The sequence below is a fragment of the Halichoerus grypus genome, chromosome 9, assembly GCF_964656455.1.
Source record: "Halichoerus grypus chromosome 9, mHalGry1.hap1.1, whole genome shotgun sequence".
NCBI classification, from domain to species: Eukaryota; Metazoa; Chordata; class Mammalia; order Carnivora; family Phocidae; genus Halichoerus; species Halichoerus grypus.
In genome coordinates, this window is record NC_135720.1 from 46,040,251 (window position 1) to 46,067,706 (window position 27,456).

The 27,456-nt window shown below is 35.9% G+C and overlaps 1 pseudogene; it reads left to right on the plus strand.

Moving 5' to 3' along the window:
• Positions 1 to 24,005: 24,005 nt before the first annotated feature.
• Positions 24,006 to 25,171, plus strand: LOC118529460 (putative ribosomal protein uL10-like pseudogene; annotated as a pseudogene).
• The last annotated feature ends 2,285 nt before the right edge of the window (positions 25,172 to 27,456 follow it).

A 27,456-nucleotide genomic window follows, 5' to 3' on the forward strand; every position in this document is an offset into this window, starting at 1 on the left:
CCTAAACCCAGCAGGAGAAGAGAAATAATAAAGATCAGAGCAGAAATCAATGAAATAGAAACCATAAGAACAGTAGAACAGATCAACAAAACTAGGAGCTGGTTCTTTGAAAGAATTCATAAGATTGATAAACCTCTGGCCAGACATATCAAAAAGAAAAGAGAAAGGACCCCCCAAAAATAAAATCATGAATGAAAGAGGAGAGATCACAACCAACACCGAAGAAATACAAACAATTATAAGAACATATTATGAGCAACTATATGCTGCAAATTAGATAATCTGGAAGAAATGGATGCATTTCTAGAGATGTATAAACCAGCAAAACTGAACCAAGAAGAAATAGAAAACCTGAAGAGACCCATAACCACTAAGGAAATTGAAGCAGTAATCAAAAATCTCCCAACAAACAAGAGCCCAGGGCCAGAGGGCTTCCCAGGGGAATTTTACCAAACATTTAAAGAAGAATTAATACCTATTCTTCTGAAACTGTTCAAAAAAATCGAAATGGAAGGAAAACTTTCAAACTCATTTTATGAGGCCAACATTACCTTGATCCCAAAATCAGACAAAGACCCCATCAAAAAGGAGAATTACAGACCAATATCCCTGATGAATATGGATGCAAAAATTCTCACCAAAGTACTAGCCAATAGGATCCAATAGTACATTAAAAGGATTATTCACCACGACCAAGTGGGATTTATTCCTGGGCTGCAACGTTGGTTCAACATCTGCAAATCAATCAACGTGATACAATACATAAATAAAAGAAAGAAAATAAACATATGATCCTCTCAATAGATGCAGAAAAACCATTTGACAAAGTACAGCATCCTTTCTTGATTAAAACTATTCAGAGTGTCGGGATAGAGGGTACATACCTCAATATCATAAAAGCCATCTATGAAAAACCCACAGCGAATTTCATTCTCAATGGGAAAAACTGAAAGCTTTGCCCCTAAGGTCAGGAACACGGCAGGGATGTCCACTATCACCACTGCTATTCAACATAGTACTAGAAGTCCTAGCCTCAGCAATCAGACAACAAAAAGAAAAGGCATCCAAATCAGCAAAGGAGAAGTCCAATTCTCACTCTTTGCAGGTGATATGATACTTTATGGGGAAAACCCAAAAGACTCCACCCCAGAACTGCTAGAACTCATATAGGAATTCAGTAAGGTGGCAGGATATAAAATCAATGCACAGAAGTCAGTGGCATTTCTATACACCAACAAGACAGAAGAAAGAGAAATTAAGGAGTTGATCCCATTTCCAAGTGCACCCAAAACCATAAGATACCTAGGAATAAATCTAACCAAAGAGGCAAAGAGTCTGTACTCAGAAAACTATAAAATACTCATGAAAGAAATTGAGGAAGACACAAAGAAATGGAAAAATGTTCCATGCTCATGGATTGGAAGAACAAATATTGTGAACATGTCAGTTCTACCTAGAGCAAACATTCAATGCAATCCCTATCAAAATACCATCCACTTTCTTCAAAGAAATGGAACAAATAATCCTAAAATTTGTATGGAACCAGAAAAGACCCCAAATAGCCAGAGGAATGTTGAAAAAGAAGAGCAAAGCTGGCGTCATCACAATTCCGAACTTCAAGCTCTATTACAAAGCTGTAATCATCAAGACAGTATGGTACTGGCACAAAAACAGACACATAGATCAATGGAAAGGAATAGAGAACCCAGAAATGGACCCTCAACTCTATGGTCAACTCATCTTTGACAAAGCATGAAAGAATGTCCAATGGAAAAAAGACAGTCTCTTCAACAAATGGTGTTGGGAAAATTGGACAGCCACATGCAGAAGAATGAAACTGGATCATTTCCTTACACCACACACAAAAATAGACTCAAAATGGTTGAAAGATCTAAATATGAGACAGGAATCCATCACAATCCTAAAGGAGAACACAGGCAGCCTGTGAGAGAACACCTCTTCGACCTCAGCCACAGCAACTTCTTCCTAGAGACATCGCCAAAGGCAAGGGAAACAAGGGCAAAAATGAACTATTGGGACTTCATCAAGATAAAAAGCTTTTGCATAGCAAAGGAAACAGTCAACAAAACCAAAAGACAACTGACAGAATGGGAGAAGATATTTGCAAATGACATATCAGATAAAGGGCTCGTATCCAAAATCTATAAAGAACTAATCAAACTCAACACCCTAAGAACAAATAATCCAATCAAGAAATGGGTAGAAGACACAAATGGACATTTTTCCAAAGAAGACATCCAAATGGCCAACAGACACATGAAAAAGTGCTCAACATCACTTGGCATTAGGGAAATCCAAATCAAAACCTCAATGAGATACCACCTCACACCAGTCAGAATGGCTAAAATTAACAAGTCAGGAAACAACAGATGTTGGCGAGGCTGTGGAGAAAGGGGAACCCTCCGACACTGTTGGTGGGAATGTAAGCTTGTACAGCCAATCTGGAAAACAGTTTGGAGTTTCCTCAAAAAGTTGAAAATAGAACTACTCTATGACTCAGCAATTGCACTACTGGGTATTTCGCCAGTAGATACAAATGTAGTGATCCAAAGGGGTACATGCACCCCAATGTTTATAGCAGTAATGTCCACAATAGCCAAACAATGGAAAGAGCCCAGATGTCCATCAACAGATGAATGGATAAAGAAGATGTGGTATATACATATATATAATGGAATATTATGCAGCTATCAAAAAAACAAAATCTTGCCATTTGCAACAACGTGGATGGAACTAGAGGATATTATGCTAAGCGAAATAAGTCAATCAGAGAAAGACATGTATCATATGATCTCACTGATATGAGGAATTCTTAATCTCAGGAAACAAACTGAGGGTTGCTGGAATGGTGGGGGTTTGGAGGGATTGGGTGGCTGGGTGATAGACATTGGGGAGGGTATGTGCTATGGTGAGTGCTGTGAATTGTGTAAGACTGATGAATCACTGACCTGTACCTCTGAAACAAATAATACACTATATGTTAAAAAAAATAAAAAGATAGTAGAAAGGGAAAAATGAAGGGGGAGTCTTGGAGGGGGAGATGAACCTTGAGAGACTATGGACTCTGAGAAACAAACTGAGTGTTTTAGAGGTGAGGGGCAGGGGAATGGGTTAGCCTGGTGTTGGGTAATAAGGAGGGCACATATTGAATGTAGCACTGGGTGTTATACGCAAACAATGAATCATGGAACTCTACTTCAAAAACTAATGATGTAATGTATGATGACTAACATAAAAAAAAAGAAATATGGACTACCCCTCCAAAAAAACAAACAAACAAAAAACACAAAGGAAAAACCAAAAAAAAAAAAAAAACCCCACAAGAATTAAAAAGTTATCTGAAAGGCAATGAAAAAGAAAAACATTTAGTAAGTATGAAAAAAATAATGAGTAAGAAGATGGGAAAATAGAACTTATGAAAACCTATTTATTTGAAAAATGAACAACGTAAATAAAACAATAGCATTTATGCATTTCTAGGCAAATAAATTTGAAGATACATATAAAATAATCTACCAAAAGTAATCTTAATAAAGATGCAATGTTTAAATATATAAATTTCTATATAAAAAATAAAGAAAACTTTCAGAGATCCCCCCACAAAAGAGAACCATGCCCAGATGTTTATAACAAACCTTTAAAGGTCCAGTAGTTCCAAATGTGCTGAAATTATTCTGGAGAATACTAAAAGAAGAAAAACTTTCAAAGCCAAACTGATAAAAATTGAAGCAAATAATACTAATGAATATCAATGCCAAAATTTAAATGAAATATTAGATAATAAAATCCTACATGATATTTAAATATAATTTATATTGTCCAAAGAGGTTTATTCATAATGGCAAGAAAATTGATCAGTATTGACCAAGATGGCCTTTATGTTCTCAGCATGACTAAACATTAGATTTCTTGCTACTCTAGGTCTCTGAACTTCTTTTTCTTAGAGCGCTTACTTTAGAAAATCTGTAATTGCAAATCCTTTCTCTGACCTTTTGAAGTGTAGATAAATCTCCCAACCTCCTGCCAATTTCACAGCCTAGCAATGTTTTTTCTCAAGGACCTGGAAGCCATCCCTTTGAAATGTAATCATCAAGAAAGATAGGTCTCCTATCTCCTCAGAAGGTAGGGGACCACTTCCGTAAGTACCAAAAAGCAAATACAGATGGTCTAATGACATGGACCAAGCTTACCCAATGTCTTCCAGGACTTTTCCACTAACTTCCCAGTGCTTAAAAATACTCCATGTTTTGTTTCAACTGAGTTGGATCGAATCTCTTCCCTATTACACTAGTCTTCAATTAAAGCCTTCCTTGACAGTTTAACTCCATCTGATGCAATTTTTCGTTAAGGAGATATGTATCATCTTAAGATATTCAAGGAGAAATATTACATAGCTATTTCCATAGATACCAATGAAAGAATTTTATAATTCAACACAGATTCCTCATAAAAGAACCAACAGATAAAAATGAATCTATCCATATGTAAATGGACACACACACATATCAGGCCATTACTGTAAATTATGGAACAAAATAAGATGCTCACTGACAATGAACAAAACAAATACACAAAATGAACAAAAAGAAAAAAAAGACAATAAACAGAAATAAACAATTTAAGTCATAAGAATTGGTAACCCAAGAGAATAAACAAAACTAGTATAAACAATTAGATAATTTAAGGAAGCTGAGTATTAAGCTGGTATACAGAAATTAATAGCCTCATATATACAAACAATAGCTATTAAAAATTAAAATGGTAGGGGCGTCTGGGTGGCTCAGTTGGTTAAGTGTCTGACTCTTGATTTCAACTCAGGTCATGATCTCATGGTCCTGGGATTGAGCCCCCTATCAGGCTCTGCACTCACCTAGGATTCTGCTTGGGGATTTCTCTCCCTCTCCCTCTGCCCCTCCCCCACTCACATGCTCTCTTTCTCTCTCTCTAAAATAAATAAATAAATCTCAAAAAAAATTCTAAAAATTAAAATGGTAGAGCATTTACAATAGCAAATATTTTAAAATGCCTAGGATAAAATTAGCGAGAAATATGCCAGACCTACCTAAGGAAAACATTAAAACATCTTTGAAAATCATAAAAGTAGACTTGAATAGAGAGGAATTTTATGTTTTTGGAAATCTCAGTTTCACTAAGATCTTCATTCTCCCAAATTGATATACAAAATCAGTATGATCCAACTAGAAAGAAGAGCAGTTCTTTTTTAAATTGAAGATATATACGTTGATTTTAAAGTTCATATAGAAAATAATCAAGGATACAGTTTGCTGTAGTCCTTACACTGTTTATTTTTGCTTTTGTTGCATGTGTTTTGGGTACTATGTTGAATAAAAGTGGTGAGCATAGGGGCTGCCTGGGCGGCTCAGATGGTTGGGCATCTGCCTTTGGCTCGGGTTGTGATCCCGGGGTCCTGGGATCGAGCCCTGCATCGGGCTCCTGGCTCGTCGGGGGGCCTGCTTCTCCCTCTGCCTCTCTCCCTGCTCATGCTCTCTCTCTATCTCTGTGTCTCAAATGAATAAAATCTTTAAAAAAAAAAAGTGGTGAGCATAGACATCCTTGTCTTAGAGATATTTTGATCTTAAAGAAAAAGGCTTTAGCATTTCACCAACAAGTATGAGGTTAGTTATGAGCTTGTCACATATGACATTTATTATGTTGAATTATATTTCTTCTATACCTGTTTATTGAGTGTTTTTATTATGAAAGTTTGTTAAATGTTGTCAAATGCTTTTTCTGCATCTATTGAGATAATTATATAATTTTATCTTCTATTCTGTTAATGTAGTGTATCACATTTATTGATTTTAGTATGTGAAACCATCTTGCATCTCAGAGATAAATTCCATTTGTTCATGGTGTATAATCCTTTAATTTGTTGTTAAATTCAATTTGCTAATATTTTGTTGAAGATTTTTGTATCTATGCTCGTCAGAGATATTAGCTTGTAATTTTCTTTTCCTTTGCTTTGTCTGGTGTTGGTATTGGGATAATGCTGGCCTCTAAAATTATTTTGGAAGTATTTCTTTCTCTCCAATTATTTCAAAGATTTGAAAAGAATTGGCATTAATTCTTCTTTAAATGTTTGGCGGAATTCACCAGTGAAGCCATCTGGTCCTTGGCTTTTCTTTCTTGGGAGACTTTTTATTACAAATTCAATCTCCTTACTCGTTACATGTCTATTCAGATTTACTATTTCTTTATGATCCAAAGAAAAAAGCTGCACAGCAAAGGAAACAATCAACAAAATGAAAAGTAACATACAGATTGGAAGAAAATATTTGCAAACCACATATCTAAAAAAAGGTTAATATCTGAATATATGAGGAACTCATATAACTCAATAGCAAAAAAACCACAAATAACCCAATTTTAAAAATAGTCAAAAGGGGTTTGGGTGGGTCAGTCAATTAAGCGTCCAACTCTTGATTTCAGCTCAGGTCATGATCTCAAGATTGTGAGATTGAGCCCTGCATCAGGCTCCATACTGGGTATGATGCCTGCTTAAGATTCTCTCCCTCTCCTTTTTCCCCTCCCCCTGCCTCTCTCTCTCTCTCCCTTAAAAAAAAAAAATCAAAGGATCTAAATAGGCATTTTTTCAAAAAAGACATACAAATAGCCAACAGGTACATGAAAGGTGGTCAACATCATCAATCATCAGTGAAATGCAAATCAAAACCACAATGAGATATCACTTCTCACAGCCTTTAGAATGACTATCATCAAAAAGATAAGAGATAGCAAGTATTGACAAAGATATGGAGAAAAGGGAATCCTTGTACAATGTTGGTGAATGTAAATTGGTACAGCTGTTATGGAAAACAGTAGGAGGGACCCCCAAAACTAAAAATAGAACTACCATATGATTCAGCAATCCCACTCTTGAATATATATCTGAAGAAAACAAAATCACTACTCTGAAGAGGTATCTGCACCCCCATGTTCATTGCAGCATTATTTACAATAGCTCAGTTTCAGAAACAACTGGTGTTTACTGATGCATAAATGGATAAGGAAAATGTGGTCTACACACACACACACACACACACACACACACACACAATGGAGTATTATCCATAAAAAAGAAGGAAATTCTGGCATTTGCAACAATATGGATGAAATTGGAGGACATTATGTTATGTGAAATAAACCAGACAGGGAAAGGCAAATACTGTGTGATCTCACTTACATGTGGAATCCAAAAAAAAAAAAAAAAACCCAAAGTGGAATTCATAGAAGTAGAGAGTAGAATGGTGATTGCCAGAGGCTGGAGGTGGGGGAAACGGGAGGTGTTGGTTAAAGGGTACGGACTTTCAATTATTAGAAGAATAAAACCTGAGAATCTAATGTAGAACATGATGACCATAGGTAATAACACTGTATCATATACTTGAAATTTGCTAAGACTGTAGATCTTAAGCATTCTCATCACACACACACACACACAAAGACAGCTATGTAAGATGATGGATGGGTTATTTAATTTGATTATGGTATATGTATATGAATTTATCACCTTGTGAATATGTATATGAAATTATCACCTTGTACACTTTAAATATATACAATTTTGTCAATTATACCTCAATAAAGCTGGAAAAATTAAACAAGTATATATAATTAAGAAATTTATCTTAAGGGGCACCTGGGTGGCTGAGTCAGTTAAGCATCTGCCTTCAACTCAGTTCATGATCCCCAGGTCCTGGGATGGAGCCCCACATCAGGCTCCCTGCTCAGTGGGGAGCCTGCTTCTCTCTCTCTCTCTGCCTGCTATTCCCTCTACTTGTGCGTGCTCTCTCTGTGTCAAATAAATAAATTTTAAAAAAAAGAAATTTATTTTTAAAAAGAGCAAAGATTAATAAAATATATATATGATAAGGCCTTTAAGGCTAAAATAGGGAATGAATAGATGGACAAATGAAAGTTAAGGAAAATCTCAGAAATAAATCTAAGTGAATTTGATAATTTATGAAGAGTTGACATGGAAAATCAGTGAGGATTAGTTAATCTTTTAAATCATTAGATTAGTTATACAAGCACTAGAAGGAAGCATGGGTGAATTATTTTATGCCTGGCTATAATAAAAACCTTAATTATGATTCAAAATTGATAAGAAATGATAAAGAAGAATAATATATTTGATTAAATAAACATACAAATTTAAATTAACAAATGTCAAAAGACAAATGGGAAACTAAGAAATTGCAATTTATATCACAAAGAACTAATATCTCTAAAATGTAAACAACTTCTGAAATGAAAAGAAAATATAACTGAGCAACTTAATATGAAATTTGCAAATAACATGGATAACTTAGAGAAAATAATACACAAATATCCATTAAAAACATGGAAGAATGTTTAAGTTCACTCATAAAAAGAGTAGCAAATAGAACACAACTGAGATTCTTACCACACAGATTGGTACAAAAACAAAACAAAACAAAACAAAAAGTCTTAGAATATATCATGTTGGTGAGTACGTAGCAAAATAGTCACTCTTATATATTGCTAACAAGAATGCAATGTGTTACAACTCTTACAGAGGAGATTTTGGCAAAATTTAGCAAAGTTATATCAAACACTGGACCACACAATTCCACTTCCAGATATCCATCCCAAAGGTATATTAGCAAACCACTAAGTAGTTTATATATAATATTATTTGTTAAAATTATTTAGACTAGTAAAAGGTTAAGAATAAGCCGTATGTCTATTAGTAGGAAATGGCTTGAATAAATAATCATACATACGACAGTGAACTATGAAGCTGTAAAAAAATTTAGAAAGCTGTCTGCCCACTGGTATGGAGTGATGTTCAGTGTATATGTGCATAGCAGGGTACGTAATTTGGTATACTTTGTGTAAGAAATGGACTGGGATCAAAATATGTATACTTCATTTGCTTAAATTTGGAAAAGGAAACAATGAAAAAATAAAACATAAAGCTCATGAAAAGATTAACCATAGGAGAAGAAAAGGGAGCAAGAAGGAAGGGAGAAGGATAAGACTGAGATCAGAAGCTTGTCAAATTTATAGTTTATCTTTGAAATCATGTGAAGGTTTTACAAAATAAAATAACAAAACCAAATAAAAAATTTAAAATCTCTAAAAATTAAAAGTGAGGCAAAACAAATCTAAATGTTTGTCAGTTTCATGACATAACTACTCACAGCAAAGAGTTGCTCCTGCTAAATTTAGAGCATAGTATTTTTACTATGAATAATAGCAGGCTTTTACTCTAAAGATAAAATTAGCTATAAAGAAAACGTAGCTTCATGCAATCATCTTACTATTAGTGATAATACTGATACAGTTATTAAGACATAATTACATGTGTATTGTAAAAGAGATTTAAAAAGTCATTTTCAGGAGCAAAGATTTTCAGCGTAAGAGAAAAAGTGTTAAGTGAAAGCTCTCTAATCTTAAGGTTAAATTTGAAATATCAGTATGAACATTATTACTCTCTTTTAAAAACTATTTCCTATCTTTAGTCATTGGAAGAAAATGTTAATTACAATGAAAGAGCAATCCACCCCTAACACTCAGACTGACCTCTAAATACCATTCTGAACCTTAGAAAAATATAGATAAATGTATGCCTTGTATAAACGGTTGTTTATAATTATGGGTTAAGAACTATATCAGATGAACCTAGAATGTAAAATAAAAAAGAAAGATGCCATAAAGGCTAATGCAGTGTGTCAAAAGAACAGATGGATAAACTTGAAGTCCTCTAGCCAACATGGTGCAACTTGAAAACTAAAAAAGAATAACTATATTGATGAAAACAATAAACATTTAAAAAATAATGATAAGAAGAAAGTAGAAATAAAACTTCTTGGACACCACTGGGGATTACTAGAGCACCAACTCAGTACAATAAACATCAATAATAACAAGAAAAAACTCCAACATTCATTTTGATACCCAGTATGAACTGTATTGAGGGTAATCAAGTAGCTTGAATGAATTAGGGAAAGTTCTATACACAATAATTCCATCTAAAAAATGCAGAAGAAATGATAACACCATTTTCACCCTTAATGAAAAATTGATGCAAGCGAGTCATCAATGGATAGTAAAATCATTAGGTGAAAGGTCGATTGGAAACTTTAGATTGACATAGTCTTGCTGTCATTCTGAATACATTAACCAATATTACATCACTACACATCACTAACATGCAGTGAGAAAACCAAAATGTATATGTCTACTGATAGGATGTAATATCAAATACACTACATATCCTACGCAGTATTATTGTGCCAACAAAACAAAATAAAAAGAACATGAATCAAATCCAAATGACAGGAAATTCATGAACTAAAGGGACAACTCAAATGACATACTAAAGGAGCAATCAGTCAAATACAAAATGTGGGGCATTCACTAGATTTCTAATGTGGTTTCCAAAAGAATATTGCATACAAAAATTACAACAGATAAGCAAAAGAGAAAAAGAAAAAAAAAACTGTTTTTGGCTTGATAGTCACTTAAAATACTAAAATGAGCATAAGAATCAAATATAGTGACTGTATAACTTGTCTAGATCCTAGTTTGAATGAATTGACTATACAAGGAGAATTTTTGTCACTTGGGGTAATTTGAAAATAGGCTAAAAATTAGACAATATTAAGGCACATTATTAATTTTAAGTGCGATCATGATATTGGATAATTTAAGAAAATTCTCTGTGTTTTTGAGATGCATACTGAAGTATTTATAGGTGAGTTGATATGGAGCGTGCATTTTGTTTTGAAATACACCAGGAATACAATTCTGAAAATATTTCTAAAAATATGAGTGGAGGATAGATAAAGCAAGAATGGAAAATGCACCTTTCATCTAACTTCAAAAACTGTCAACATTTTTGAGAGTAAAGGAAGATGGCAGAGTAGAAGGACCCTGAAGTAACATCCTACATACACATCAGTGGAAATAACCCAGAAAATGACCCCAAAACTGGGAGAACAAATTCTACAACTAAATGTAGAGGAGAAGCCATATCAAAGAGGATAGGAAGGGCAGAGATGCAGTCGGGTGACAAATGGATGGCGGGACTGTCCACTGGTGGGAGGGACCTGCTGGAGCAGAGAGGGGAGAGGAAAAGACTATACACCAGGGAGCCCGCTCTGGAAAGATGAATCCTCATAAGGTTTGGCTTTGAAAACCTGAGAGGCCGAATGGTGTGAGTTCTTATAGCCAGCAGGAATTAAAGCCTGGAGTTTTAAAAAATCAGTGGGCACGGTTCTGGGGGAGCCTGGTGGGTGAGGGGAGGCACTCCTCACACTTCAAGAAACAGCAGAACAGCCAGAGGAGACATAGCATAGAAGCAGCAGTTTGAAAAATGCCGGGGGCATATGGGAGGGAGAGTTATTTACTAATCTTAGAGCTTGTACCAGAGGGACAGAGATCTCTGGGAGATTCCTCCAGGAACAAAGGAGCTGGTGCGGTGCCATTTCCTGCCCTTCTACCCGGCGTGAACACACTGGCTACCCATAAGAAGCAGCACGGTGCCGGACATTCACTACCTAACTTGCTTGCACTGTACCTCCTTGCCCCCCTGGCTTCAGGGTCTGCCTCCTCCAGCCAGGCTTGCCTCAGTCCCAGCACTGCAGGTCCCCTCCCCGAGAAGGCCAGTGCAAGCCTTGCCAACACTTTGTCTCCTGAAGGTGCACTTTGCGGGGGAGGGGGGGGTTGGGGGTGGTCTTAGTTCCCGGGTGGTGGCCACAGATCCCCTCTTGGGGAAGACCCACATGTACCTCAGTAAAATTGTGTGCCCCACCCCAAACACTTTGCAAACCAGCCCCATCAAGCATGGTCCCAGAGTCAGTGGTACGTCCCCTCTGATGGGCACTGCACACCTGCCCGTGCATGCTCTGCAGGTTGGCCTAAGCCGCCCTGCTATGGAAGCAGCTTGTCCCCTCTCCCAGAAGACTGACTGTGCACCCTACCCCACCCCCAGGCAGGTTGGGAATCTGCCCCCTCCAATACATTGGTGGCCAGGGCCTGTTCAAATCAAGCCCACAAGCCCAGCAGAGTGCAAGCAGTCCCAACAGGGGCCAGCACCACTCCAAAAGTACTCCTACCCTGGGGAGAGGGAAAGAAAACCACACAGACCAGCCTGACTCTAGCCCCAGCAGTGGGCTGGGGACAGAGGGCTGGTCTGATTTCAGTCCCTGCCCACAGTGAAAGCTTCTCAGAGGACAATACAGGGAAAGTACCCTGCAGTTTGGTGCTACCGTATCTCTGGAAAATGCTCCATCTTACTCAACTCAAGCCCAAGGCAGCCCCAGGATGGCCCACTAATACCACAGGGATCAAACACTGCTCACACAGGCAAAGAAAGCCACTGCAGAGGACTGTACTGAAGGGAAAGGGGGCTTAGCCCAGAAGCAGGGTGCACACACCCCCGAAGTTCCAGGATCTAGTAAACAGGGGACATCACACTGCAGGGCACTGTAGGACCTAAATGAAACAGAAACTGAAAAACAAACAAACAAACAAAAAACAATAGAACAGATTGATGAAACCAGGAGCTGGTTCTTTGAAAAGATCTACAAAATTCATAAAACGTTAGCCAAACTCATCGAGAGAGAGAGAACTCAAATAAAATCAGAAATGAAAGGAATAACAACTGACACCACAGAAATACAAAGGATTGTAAGAGAATACTATGAAATATTATAGCATATCATACATATACATCATATACATACATCATACATATATCATAACAAATTAGACAGCCTAGAAGAAATGGATAAATTCCTAGAAACATATAACCCCAAAACCAAAGCAGGAGGAAATAGACAATTTGAATACATCAATTAGCGGCAAGGAAATTGAGTTAGTAGTCAAAAAACTCCCAACAAACAAAAGTCCAGGACCAGATGGCTTCACGGGTGAATTCTACCAAATATTTAAAGAAGAATTAATACCTATTCTCAATCTATTCCAAAAAATAGAAGAGGAAGGAAAACTTCCGAATTCACTCTATGAGGCCAGCATTACCCTGATATCAAAACCAGATAAAGACACCACCAAAAAAAAGAGAGAGAGAGAGAGAAAACAATACAGGCGGGTATCTCTGATGATGAACATAGATGTAAAATCCTCAACAAAATCTTAGCAAACCAAATTCAACAAAACATTAAAAAAAATCATTCACCATGATCAAGTGGGATTTATTCCCAGGATGCAAAGGTGGTTTAATATTCACAAATCAATCAACATGATACATCACATCAGTAAGAGAAAGGACAAAAACCATATGATCATTTTGATAGATGTAAAAAAAAATATTTTGACAAAGTACAACATTAATTCATGATAAGAAACCCTCAACAAAGTAGGTTTAGAGGGAATGTATTTCAACATAATAAAGGCCATATATGAAAAATCCACAGCAAACCTCATACTCAATGGTGAAAATCTGAAAGCTTTTCCCCTAAGATAAGGAATAAGACAAGGATGTCTACTCTCACAACTTTTATTCAACATAGTACTGGAAATCCTAGCCACAGCATTCAGACAAGTAAAAGGAATAGAAGGGAACCAAATTGTTAAGGAAGAAGTAAAACTTTCACTTTTTGCAGATGACATGATACTATATATAAAAAATCCTTAAAGACTCCACCAAAAACCTACTAGGACTGATGAATGAATTTAGTAAGGTCTCAAGATACAAAATCAATGTACAGAAATCCACCGCATTTCTATACCCTAATAATGAAGCAGCAGAAAGAGAAATTAAGAAAACAATCCCATTTACAGTTGCCCCCCCAAAATAAAATACCTATGAATGAACCTAACCAAGAAGGTAAAAGACCTATACTCTGAAAACCTGAAACATTGATGAAAGAAATTGAAGACCACACAAAGAAATGGAAAGACATTTCATGCTCATGGACTGGAAGAACAAATATCATTAAAACGTCCATACTACCCAAAGAATCTACAGATTTAATGCAATCAGTAACAAAATACCAACAGCATTTTTCACAGAACTAGAACAAACAATCCTAAAGTTTGTAAGAAACCACAAAAGACTCTGAATAGCCAAAGCAGTCTTAAAAAAGAAAAGCAAAACTGGAGTTAACACAATTCTAGATTTCAAGCTATGTTACAAAGCTGAAGTAATCAAAACAGTATGGTACTGGCACAAAAGTAGGATCATTCGAACAGACTAGAAAAGGAACAGAATAGAAAACTGTGAAATAAACTCATGATTATATGGTCAATTTATCTTTGACAAAGAAGACAAGAATATGAAATGGAAAAAAAATAGTGTCTTCAACAAATGGTGCTGGGAGAAAATGAATGAAATGGACAGCTACATGTAAATGAGTGAAACTGGGCCACTTTGTAATGCCATACACAAAAATAAACTGAAAATGGATTAAAGACCTAAATGTGAGACCTGAACCCATTAGAATCATAGAAGAGAGCACAGGCACTCATTTCTCTGACATTGGCTGCAACATCTTTCTAGATATGTCTGCTGAGGCAAGAGAAACATAAGCAAACATGAACTATTGGGACTGCATTAAATAAAAAGCTTCTGCACAGCAAGGAAACAATCAACAAAACTAAAAGGCAATCTACTGAATAGAAGATATTTGAAAATGACATATCCAATAAAGAGTTAGTATCCAAAATATATAAAGAACTTGTAAAAGTTAACACCCAAAAGAAAAATAATCCAATTTTTAAATATGGGCAGAAAACCTGAACAGAAATTGCTCCAAAGAAGACATACAGATGGCCACTGGACACATAAAAAGATGCTCAACATCACTTATGATCAGGAAAATGCATACCAAAACTACAATGAGATATCACCTCACCTGTCAGAATGGCTAAAATAAAAAGCACAAGAAACAACAAGTGTTGATGCAGATATGGTTGTGGAGAAAAGGAGCCTTCATGCACTGTTAGTGGGAATGCAAACAGGTGTAGCCACTGTGGAAGACAATATGGAAGTTTTCTCAAAAACAAAAAATTAAAAATAGAACTACCCTACTATTCAGTAATTGCACTGCTGGGTATACCAAAGAATATCAAACCACTAATTTGAAGTGATATATGCACCTCCATGTTTACTCCAGCTTTATTTACAATAGCCAAATTATGAAATAACTCAAGTGTCTATCAATAGATGAATGGATAAAGAAGATCTGATAATATATATATTATTCAGCCATAAAGAATGAAATTCTGCCATTTGCTACAAATTGGATGGATCTAGAGAGAATAATGCTAAGTGAAATAAGACAGAGAAAGACAAATACCATAAGATTTCACTCATACGTGGAATTTAAGAAGTAAATGATCAAAGAAAAAAAAAAAGCAGACAACTATAACTAAACAACTGAGGGTTACCACAGGGGAGGTGGGTGAGGGAATGGGTGAAATAGGTGATGGGAACTAGAGTACACTTATGTTGATGAACATGAATAAGACATGGACTAGTTGAATCACTATATTGTACACCTGAAACAAATATAATACTGTATGTTAACTACACTGGAATTAAAATAAGATAAAAATAAAACAGAAAAAACTATCAATATTTTGCTATGCTTATTTTTGCTATTACCAACTCTTTTTTTAAACAACACTAAGAAAAATTTAAAACATACAAAAAAGTTACAACTAATATTTTAATCATGCTTTTCTGTATGTTTAGATATTTTCTTAACAATTTAATTCCTTCGGGGTGCCTGGATGGCTCAGTCATTAAGCGTCTGCCTTCAGCTCAGGTCATGATCCCAGGGTTCTGGGATCGAGCCCCGCATTGGGCTCCTGGCTCAGCAGGAAGCCTGCTTCTCCCTCTCCCGCTCCCCCTGCTTGTGTTCCTGCTCTCGTTATCTCTCTCTGTCAAATAAATAAATAAAATCATTAAAAAATAATAATAATTTTAATTCCTTCATAGGCATCCCATAGATGATCTAGCTAATTTTAAGTTCATTTTGAATTATTTAATTATTTCTGGATTATCTTTTAAATATATTAGAATAGATTAAGCAAGGCTATTCCAGAAACCTTTTTCTATCAGGTGTACTTACTAGGCTGAGGAAACCAAGGAAGGCTTCTCAATCACTTGTTCATGAATCATTCAAAATGAGACCATCTGAAACATATGAAATAAAATGTGGAAAAAAAATCACTATGGGCAAAGTAGTATGTTGTGAAAAGGGAATTACCTAGCACTAAACCTCCATGATTTTATTATGCTTAGAAAATTTGTCCTGTGTTCTTACATTGCTACATTGAAATGCCAGAAGGTTTGCTTCTCAGCATGCAGGCTCATGGAAACACAGTGTAACTCTTGGTAACGTCTCCTGAAAATGCATACCTTGCTGAGGCACCAAATGTCCAGAGGGGTTCATTAATCACATTTGAGCTTTGTGAGTTAGGAAAAACATTCTCTTCCTTCCATCTTCCTTATCAAAACTCTATCTTATGGGCTGTCGACGCATTGAATAGGTAAAATTTCATAATTTAATGTTTAAAGATGACAAAATGATGTTAAATTTGGATTGTCTTGGGGCATTTTTGTGTGTAATTTAACAATTTAACATTTTGACATCATTTAAACAACATATCTGGAGGAGTACTTTGTTCATGTAATTAGTACACCATCAGGCTGTTTCAATGTTTGAATCATATGGAGACATCCAGCATTGTTTTTAAGAGAAGCTCACTGATAGTACAATATAACAAGTAGCTTGGGGGGGAAATATGCCTTATACTTTTCATCCTTTACAAGAATAAAGTTTAAGAGTGGAGTTTTAGTAGTAGTAGGACTAGTAGCTAAAACTTACTACAGGTCCCATTTCAGGTCCCAAATTTCAGGTCCCATTTCAGTTCCCAAATATCAGACTCTCATGTAATAGTCACAAAAACCCTATAAACTTAGTACTGTTATTGCCCTTTGCAGTTTGTATAGTATCCAGAACATCACTGTTAGTTAAAGTTTGTGAATAAATAAATGAATAAATTGATGTGTAGGGGAATATCATATTTAGAAAGTTTCTGAAAAATATTTTATCTTTTCTAAAAAACCTCTTTTATCAATTGGATACATTAGAAGCATATGCTCCTAGGATAAGAATAAAGCATGTTGCAGTTTTTTTTTATTTCATGTTTCTAAGTGTAAAATAACAATTGAATTGAATGATAGATAATAATCTCTATTTTGGCAACTTATGAGAAAATGATATGGTAAAATAATCAACCTTGGCTTTGTTTTTGTAATATTAATCTTAAAACCGTGATATTCTGGTTACATAGGGTGATGACAAGATTTATGCTCTTGTGTTTTCTTCCATACTCTCTTTTCCTTTCTCTGTGGACATGGGGTTTTGGATTCAAATCACTAATTATTCTGCAATTGATAAGCCTAAATCTCTGGGGGTACAAACCATATAGCCTGGATCTAAAATTGAATCTCCTTTGGATTTTGTGATAACATTGATCCAGCCCAATTAAGTTAGGTAGATAATGCCTGTTTACTATCTGCCTTTGAGGCCCCTGCTCAGGTTTATTATTTCTGTCAGTGTTATTCCAGCTTTGATTCTTTGTGCAACTGATTCTTTATGTGGCACATGTTAGGCTTAAATTCTTTTCCAAATGCTGCTGAACAAACATCCATATATATGTTGCATTACTTTTTTTCTAGTTACAAAAGTAATATCTTCTTATTACAAAATGTCATATTACTTAAAATTGCTACCATATTTGTATGTATGTGTGTGTGTGTGATTGCATTTATATGTGATCAGACTGTAGATATTATTGCTAAGTTTTTTCTGTTTAACATCATGAACGTTTTCTGTTGCCATTAATAATATTCTGCAGCATAAACTTAATGGTTATATAGTATTATGGAATTAAGTTATTTGGATATATAATCCAATCTCATACTGTTGGATACTTAGTTTTTTCACCAGTTTACTTGTTGAAACAAAAGTCTGATGAACAGCCTTGTATACAAATTTCCATACTGAAAATATTTCTTTATTGGAAGTAATTTTCTAGGTCGAAACACATTCAGGCTTTTGTACAACCACCTTTAAATGTAGAAGTTTTTCTAATAGAGAATAATATTAAACTTCTTCGCAAACGTTTTGTATACATGAAGAGCTTCAGGTGTTTGCATTAATTTATGGGTTAGCTCCTTGAATGTCACCTTTTATAAGAAATTTTACATTCTTGTTTTTTGTGTATACCTTTGACTCCATTATTTACAGAGTGATTCTCCCTGGAGATAGCCACGACAGGTTTCCAGGTTATCTCGTGACTTGTTGAAAATTGCAATTCTTCCATCTCTACTGTCTTACTCCATATATCTAGCAGAACTTTTCTGGCAAGCAAGATATCTAACATTTTTCCAAGCAAATTACTATCAGATATTTCCTGTGATAAGCTTAAAATAAGACCTGAACTTGCTAATATAAACATCTTTCTGTAATATGCCTTTTTTGCTTTGTAATCAAAATTAAATTTTCTTGTTTTACCTTTTTCTAGGAAAAATGAAGACTGTGCAGCAAGAGTCACTGGTTCTGTACACTTCACAGCAAACAATACTTCTGGCAAACACACTCATAGTTAACAACCTGATCAGTTGCTAAATCTTAAGCTGTGAATGCTGCAAATGTATATTAACTGATTTATATCACCAGCTTGTGTAGGATAATTAATTATTTGATCAACACTCTCTAGGCCAAGTGACCCCAGCAACAAATTTCACAAGTTGGTTCCCAATGACTTAACAGATTGAGCCAGTGTTTTGCTGAGGTCTTTTTATAGATTGGGCACTAGACTCAGCATTTTCACTGAGGATATCTCACAACATTCCAGTAAGTTGTGGCAGGCAATTTTATACCCAAATTACTGATGAGGAAACTGAGCTCAGTGAGGTTAATTAACTTGTTGAAGTCACGATCTATAAAGTTTAGCCCTGGGAATGGAGCACAGATCCTTTAACTCTAAAGTTACTGCTTTTCCCATTACCCTCTGTACAAAGTATTTTGTTTACATGTGTTTCATTCTTAGAAAATATGTACTGGATTTTAACTTACTGCAGGCTTTGGGCTTAGTACTGGGAAATGAAAAAGGATAAAATTAATTAATTAATGAGATGATAATAAGTAAAGTATATGGATCCTAGTTTCTTAGAGTGAACTGTCTGGAAGGGAGACAAATATTAATCAAATTCCTCAAAGAATGTAAATGACAAGTATTCCTTAGATCTACATAAAGAAAGGAAGATTACCATAAAAGGAATAATTGAAGGTAAAATTTAAGAACAACTTTTATTTTTCTTATTTTTAATTGATCTAAGAGACAGTAATATGTTCAAAGTAATAACAACAATGTATTTGAGTATGTATGCTTAATTGAATGACAGCAATGACACAGGGATGGGAGGGAGGGATTAGCAATAGTTGGTTATAAAGTAATTGCACTACCTGTGAAGTGGTATAGTGTTATCCGAAGGTGAACTTGGGTTAGTTGCAAATGTATATTGCAAATTCTAGGGCAACCCCTAAAAAAAGGGTAAAAAAAGAAATATAATTGATATGCAGAAAAAAGAAGAAAAATTAGAATCATAAAATGCTCATTTAAAACTATAAAAGGGGGGCACCTGGGTGGCTCAGTTGGTTAAGCATCTCCCTTAGGCTTGGGTCATGATCCTGGGGTCCTGGGATCGAGCCCCGCATCAGGTGGGGAGGTAGGGAGTCTGCTTCTCCCTCTCCCTCTGCCCCCCACCCCAGTGCTCTGTCTCTTTCTCATATAAATAAATAAAATCTTAAAAAAATTAAAATAAAACTACAAAAGGCACAAAAAGAGTGGAAGACAAAAATAGGAACAAAGAAGAAGGACAACAAAAAGAAAACTAACAAATATGGTAACTATTAATCCAACTATATCAATAATTAAAACTTCAATAGTCTAAATAAATGAATTAAAAGACTGAGGCTGTCAGAGTAGATAAAAAAAGACTCAACTATATGTTGTTTAGAAGAAACCCACTTTAAATAAAAAGACACACATAGAAATGGTTTGGGGAAAACTGGACAATTACATGGAAATGAATGAAACTGGACCACTTTCTTACACCAAAAAATAAACTCAAAATGTATTACAGACCTAAATGTGAGACCTGAAATCATAAAATCCTAGGAGAGAACCTAGTCAGTCATTTCTCTGAGTTGGCTATAGCAACACTTTTTTAGATAAAAATCCTAAGGCAAAGGAAACAAAAGCAAAAAATAAATTATTGGGACTATATCAAAATTAAAAGATTCTGCATAGCAAAGGAAACAATCAGCAAAACAAAAGAACAACCTACTGAATGAGAGAAGATATTTGCAAATGACAGATCCAATAAAGGGTTACTATCTAAAATATATAAAGAACTTACACAATGCAACACCAAAAAACCAAATAATCCAGTTAAAAATGGGCAGGAGGGTGCCTGGGGGCTCAGTCCATTAAATATCTGACTCTTGATTTTGGCTCGGGTCGTGATCTTGGGGTTGTGGGATTGAGCTCTGTATTGCACTCCATGCTGGGCATGGAGCCTGCTTGGGATTTTCTCTCTTCCTTTCCCTCTGACTCTCCCCTCCCTCACTTAAAAAAAAAAAATGGGCAGAAGACATGAACAGACATTTCTCCAAAAAGACATACATACACATGAAAAGATGCTCAACATAGAGCCAACAGACCCATGAAAAGATGCTCAACATCACTCATCATCAGGGAAATGCAAATCAGAGCTAGAAGACTATAGATCAATGCTAACAAAATTCTGATGGAAAATAATTTCCAACCAAATCCTACATCTAGCTGAATTTCCGCTCGAGAATAAAGAAAGAATAGAGATATTTGAAAGCATGGAATGTTTTTAAAAATTTACTTCTTGTGTACTCCTTCTTAGCAAACTGGTGAAGAATTTGTTCTGTTATTATGAAGGTATAAACCAAATGTGAAGAAAACATGGCATCCACAAAACAGGGAATTCAATACAAAAGACAATTCAACACAAGAGAGGTAAAATAATTCTAAGTATGATAGTGAAGGGAGTTCCAAGCAGAACAGCTGTGTAGCTGACTGAGAGGACAATCACTGGCAGATGTTTTCAAAAGGACTTTTTTCCCCCAAAGTTTATGCATTCCGATGATTTGAAGAAATGAGAATTTTTATTTTGAATTATTGGTATCACCATTAAATCCCTGAAAATTACATGATTGTTTGCATTATTTAACATCTATGTAGTGTTTATTAAATGTTTGCCACTGTTTTAAGCTGTTTTTTATTTTTTTACATGTATTGATTCATTAAACTCACGTTAGTCCTCTGTTATAGATGTTATTCTTTACCCTGAGAATTTAGATTGCTGTTCAGTGGCAGAGTTAGGATTTGAACTTAGGAAGTCTACTCCAGATTCTGTGCTGTGAACCACCACCTATCTCCTTCTCATCCAGTCACAGCTTGTATTGAAATCTGCCCTATTATAAGAATGTAGTCAACAGTTGTTTTTTTTTTTTTTTCTTTCTAATTTTGGACTGCTCAATGGATCTGAGAGTTAGGATTGTGACTTTTGCTGCTTTATAGGAATGTAAAAATTGAGTCTTATTGTTGAGTTTTAGCAGAAATGTTATATATATTTTGCCTTCAATGTTAAAGAGAAGGAAATTAGTAAGTGCAGCCAACCTCCAGGGGTGGTTTTATAAAACAGCAGAATGTTTTATTGCTTCCTAACATTACATTTCAATTTTAAGCATTTAACAATCTTTATTATAGATGAAAGTGATTAGAACAAAGACATTCTATATTTTGCTGTTGGGATTCAAGGTAGAATTATTTTATATTGGAGTCACAGAAGTCAGTGTTACAATGGAGTCCTAGTATAATAAATGTCTACATCTGCAGTTAAATTTGTTGAGAGAGCACTTTTTGTCTATTAAAGAAGCCTAACTAGGAGTTTGCATCTGACACTAACTAGCTCTGTCAACTTATGAGCCAAACCAATTGTTTGATTTGTACTCCATGGTTAACCAACATTTCTCTGCACCTATGGAGTATAATTGGGGGTAATAATAATAATACTCTCTTCAAGGGTTGTTTTATGGTTTTGAAGAGGCTGAACACACATTGATGGATTATGAAATATTCAACAGAGCATATGAATAAGTGCATACTATTTTTTTTCTGGACCAAAAATGCTGAAAACTAACGTAGCAGACAGGTTACTAACAAGGATTATTCTTGCTCTGGAAGAATTCACACTTTCATGAGGAAAAAACAAACAAACAAAACACAACTGCAAAGCAATATGAAAATTGCTAAAATAGGGGTAAGTGCAAACATCTATTGAACACAGAGACAAGAATCCCCAACTCAATATATCCCTAGTCTACTGATTTTCCCACTCTCCTAAACAAATGTCATCACCTTAAATTCCCAATACCTGTTAACATTCCCACTCTGTCAGCTGATAAGCTTGCTTTTTTAATTAACTCTAAAACAAAGACAATGCCAAGGCCACCATCGCCATATGAAGTCAATCCAGGTGCTCTGCCAATGTGTCTGTTTTCATAATTGAGCTATCCATGGTCATATCTAAATCCAGTTCTCTCTGTGGGCATTATGATCCCATTCCTTCTTGAATCAAAGAGAACATGACTCCAGTAACATAAAATATATGTCATGTCTTCATTCTTCCTCTCAGAAACAAAACCTTTTCTTGAAGCCACTCTACCAAATGGCTACTGCTTGATTTTTTCCCTTTGTAGCAACAGTCCTCAAAAGAGTTACCTACCTTCACTCTCTCTAATCCCTCTTCTCACATTGTCTCTTCAACAAGCTCCAACACACTAATCTCCAATCACTCCACTGAAACTTTACTCCTTACTAGTGACTTTGTTTTGCTAAATCCTATGGACAAATATCAGTTCTCCTCTTGCTTAACCTGTCAACAGCATTTGACACAATATGTCCTTCTTAAAATAACCTTCTTCACTTGACTCACAGCTTATTTTTCACACATTCTCATCATTTTTTCCTTCTCATGCCTCTTGGCCCATTCCTCACCATCTTTGTTACCTCTTAACTTTGGAGCCCTCTGCTCTCCCCCTGGGCTTAGTTCCTGTTCCTTTTCGATTCTCTCTCTCCAAACTCATATCCACACTCTTGTCACCTCATTTGAACTCATTGTTATGTATGCCACCTGTATATCTCCAATCCCACATTTATATTTCCACTCAGGACCTCTCACTTGACCGCCAAGCCCAAAGGCACATTATTTTAAAACTAAGGTTAAGCTTTGACTCCTTACTTGCATGAGTCACTTTCAGGGTTCTGGGTCTATGTAGTGGTCTAGCAATGTGATCATATGGGCAACCATTTTTGTAAAATGTGCATTCACAAGAAAAAAACTGAAAAGACAGTTTCAGTAACATATTATGAAGGGATGTTTCTGTAGTTTAAGGCAAATGGAAAATAATAGGATAGAAATGTGTCAAAAATTAATAATTTGCTACAAACTGGACATTTGTATCAGTGCTATATGAATGGAGAAGCCTTTGTATTTCTGACATGTAACTATCCTTCCATGACAGCCGAACACTTGGGAACACATAAAATTTGAGATGATTCAAAAGACTTATATTTTTACATACAAATGATCAGTAAATAATGGGAACATACACTATGTTCAACATATTCCTTGAAGTATTTATGAATTCATTCAATTGATCATTTAATAACTTAATTCAGTGCATACTATATTCAAAGCACCACACTTATGAAGGAATGTCCATACATGTCTCTCAAGGAGTTTTATCAAGGAGTTTATAAATCTGTTGAGATAATAAAATATAGATACATAAGCCTCTCACTAGGCATCCTCATGAGAGTAACATTGTTATTAAACCCTATGTGGCAATCCCTGATGCACTGCTGTGATATCCAGGGAAGACATGGAGACCTGGAAATCCAACTACTTCCTTAAAATCATTCAACTTCTTTTATTTTAAGATTTATTTATGAGAGAGAGAGAGCGTGCACGTGAGTGGGGGGAGGGGCAGAGGGAGAGAATCTTCAAGCAGATTCCCCACTGAGTGGGAAGCCGGACTCGGGGCTTTGTCTCACTACCCATGAGATCATGACCTGAGCCAAAACCAAGAGCTGGACGCTTAACCAACTGAGTCACCCAGGTGTCCCCAGATCCTCTAACTTTTCAATGATTATCCAAGATGCTTCATTGTGGGAGTAGACAGCAGGGCTGCAAGCAGATGCAGCAGGTTGGGATGTCCCTTCTCGGGAAGGCTGTGGTGCTACCGGCAAGAGCACCATGATCGGCAAGGCCAGCTGAGGGCGTCTGTAGAACATCCCAGCTCTGGAGAAACTGTCACCTCATATCCAGGGGGAAGTGGGCTTTGTGTTCACCAAGAAGGACCTCACTGAGATCAGGGTCATGCTGCTGGACAATAAGGTGCCAGCAGCTGCCCATGATGGTGTCATAACCCTACAGGAGGTCAAGGTACCAGCCCAGAACACTCATATGGTGCTAAAGAAGTCCTCCTCCTTCCAGGCTTTATAAATCACCATTCCTAAATCTCCAGGGGAACCACTGAAATACTGAGTGATGTGCAATTGATTAAGACTGGAGACAAAGTGGGAGCCAGCAAAGCCATAGTACTGAACATCTCCCCCTTCTCCTTTGGGCTGATCATCCAGCAGGCGTTTGACAACGGCAGCATGTACAACCCTGAAGTGCTTGCATCACAGAAGAAACTGCATTCTTAGTTCCTGGAGGGTTCTTGCCATGTTGCTAGTGTATATTTGCAGACTGATTGTCCCATTGTTGCATCAGTACCCTGTTCTATTATCAGTGGATACAAATGGGTTCTGCCTTTGGGGAAGCTGATTATACATGCTCACCTGCTGAAAAGATCAAGGCCTTCTTGGCTGCTACTCCGGTGGCAGCCATTCCTGTGGCCACTGCCACTACAGCTGCTCCGACTATTGCTCTGCAGCTGCTGCCCCAGGCAAGGTTGAAACAAAAGAAGAGTCAGAGGAATCCCATGAGGCTCTGGGATTTGGTTTCTTTGACTGATCACCGAAAAAGCAACCAACTCAACCAACTTATTTATGAGACAAGGAAATAAAGGCTTACTTCTCTTTAAGAAAATAAAGTGTAGATGTATAAGTAGTACAAGGCAATATATGAGAATAATTAGATCACACGTTTAGGAACTGATATAACAATAAAGCAAAGATCCTCTGAGGAAAAGTAAGTGGACAATTGCTTTGTTTAAAGTAGAGAGTTGAAGAAAGAGTAGTGGAAGATTTTATTAACTATTCAGGTAGGGCAAGAGCACACAGGACCTTGGCAGAGTGGTTAAAATGGATTTTTCTTCGGGCGCTGGGGTCGCTCAGTCAGTTAAGCATCTGACTTTTGATTTTGGCTCAGTTCATGATCTCAGGGTCGTGAGATAGAGCCCCGCGTTGGGCTGTGTGCTGGGCGTGGAACCAGCTTAAGATTCTCTCTCTCTCCTTCTCCCTCTGCCCCTCCCCCACCACTCTAATTTTTTTTAAAAAGGGATTTTTTTTTTCTTGAAGAGATAAACCTTCCTTAATAGTTGTGTAAAAAGATGTATTTTTTCATTAAAATAGAAATATTTTCAAAAGTTAGATAACCAGAAAAATTAGCTATCTAACACAAGGTTCTTATTTCTGGAAGAGTTCACTTTAAATACCAAAAATGTTAAGAATATAAGTGTATCTGTTTAAAGGATAAATAAAAGCTGTAATTGAAAGTCACATGCTGTGGAGAGAGGTTTTTTCTTTACTCTTTATAAGAAAAAAAAGATATAAGAATGTTTCCAAGATGATAAGAAAAGTTTCCTATTGGGAAAAGAGAGAGGGGGCTTTGTTGTTTCTTCTACAGAAAATTGAAAGAACAGAAGTTGAGTTGCTATTGAATTCTTTCACTAAAATTTGACTGTAACTCATACCTCTGTCCTGGCCCTGGGTAAAGAATTAAAGATCAGATAGAATCCTCATAGTCTGTTAATTGAGGTCCAGAAATCATTCAAATAAAAATTCAAGTAAACGATGAAATTGTGTTTGTGTTTTGTGGAAGATTGCTCTGTCAAAGGGAACCAGGTCAAGACTGGAGGCAAGGATAGCAGTAAAATTTTGACCTAATTCATGGGGAAAATAGTGAGAATTTAAAATATAGAGATGATTGCTTGAATAAAAACATTTAACATTTATTAGAATCTTATTATATGCAAGGATAGTCTAAGTGAATTACAAATAATTTGGTCAAGGTTGAACGCATTTAACAAAGCTGAGATTGGGACCCCTGCAGTCTGGTTCCAGACATGTACCACTAACCATTGAACTGAACTGTTTCTAAACATAGAATGGAATGAAAGGGCTTTGTTTTCTTTTTTTAAGAAATGCTATTTAAAAAATAAACAAAATTTTATTATTCGAAATTTAAACTAAAAAAACCTAGTGGCTTTGGCACAATTACTGCCTTATGAGTATGAGACATTTGTTTGAATTGTGATATCTACTGTTTGATATTCCAGCAGCCTTCTCTCAACTATTTAACTTTTAAATTTCTCTAATTCTCAGTCATATCATTGGTAAAACTGGAATAATAATACCTATTTTGTAGAGATTTGTGTGTGTGTGTGTGTGTGTATAAGTATTAGCTCATAGTATATATGTATATGGCATGTGATGCGGCTGCTGATTGATGATTCTAAGCCTGGATAGCAGAATAAATTATGGCATTATTGTAGAATATACAAGATTAAGAAAGATAATGTATTGGAGAAGCTGTTGAGACTTTCACAGATATAATAAATTATTTATTATTTCATTTGTTTGAATTGTGAACAAATCTCTCTTTGTGAAAGAGGAAAAAAAACAAGGAAACACATAAAACAAAAAGAGAGAAGTTAATGAAAGTAGAATTCAAACAATCATTTTAAAGTACACTCCAGTTTCTCTTTTAACGTTAAAAAGCTAGGGCCTGGGAAGGATGGGAGATATTGTAAGAGTTTGTTCCTATTGGGACAGGTGTAAAGAATAAATCTTATAAAGTAAAAACAAGAAAGAGTATTCTTTGTGAAATAGATAATATCCAATTCCTATTTACTCAGGGATGAGTGAATTCTGTTGAGGTCGGCATATCTCTCACCCCCAGAGATTACTTGTTAAATTGAATGACACTGTCAAACCATGTAACCAGTTTTCATACATTTGCATTTACTGTACCAATAGCTGTTAAAATGCTGTATGGATGACTAATAAAAAGGTGAGAGATAAAAGAAGTCATCACTGGACATATTAATAATAGAAGATTTGGTTTATGAGGGAGGA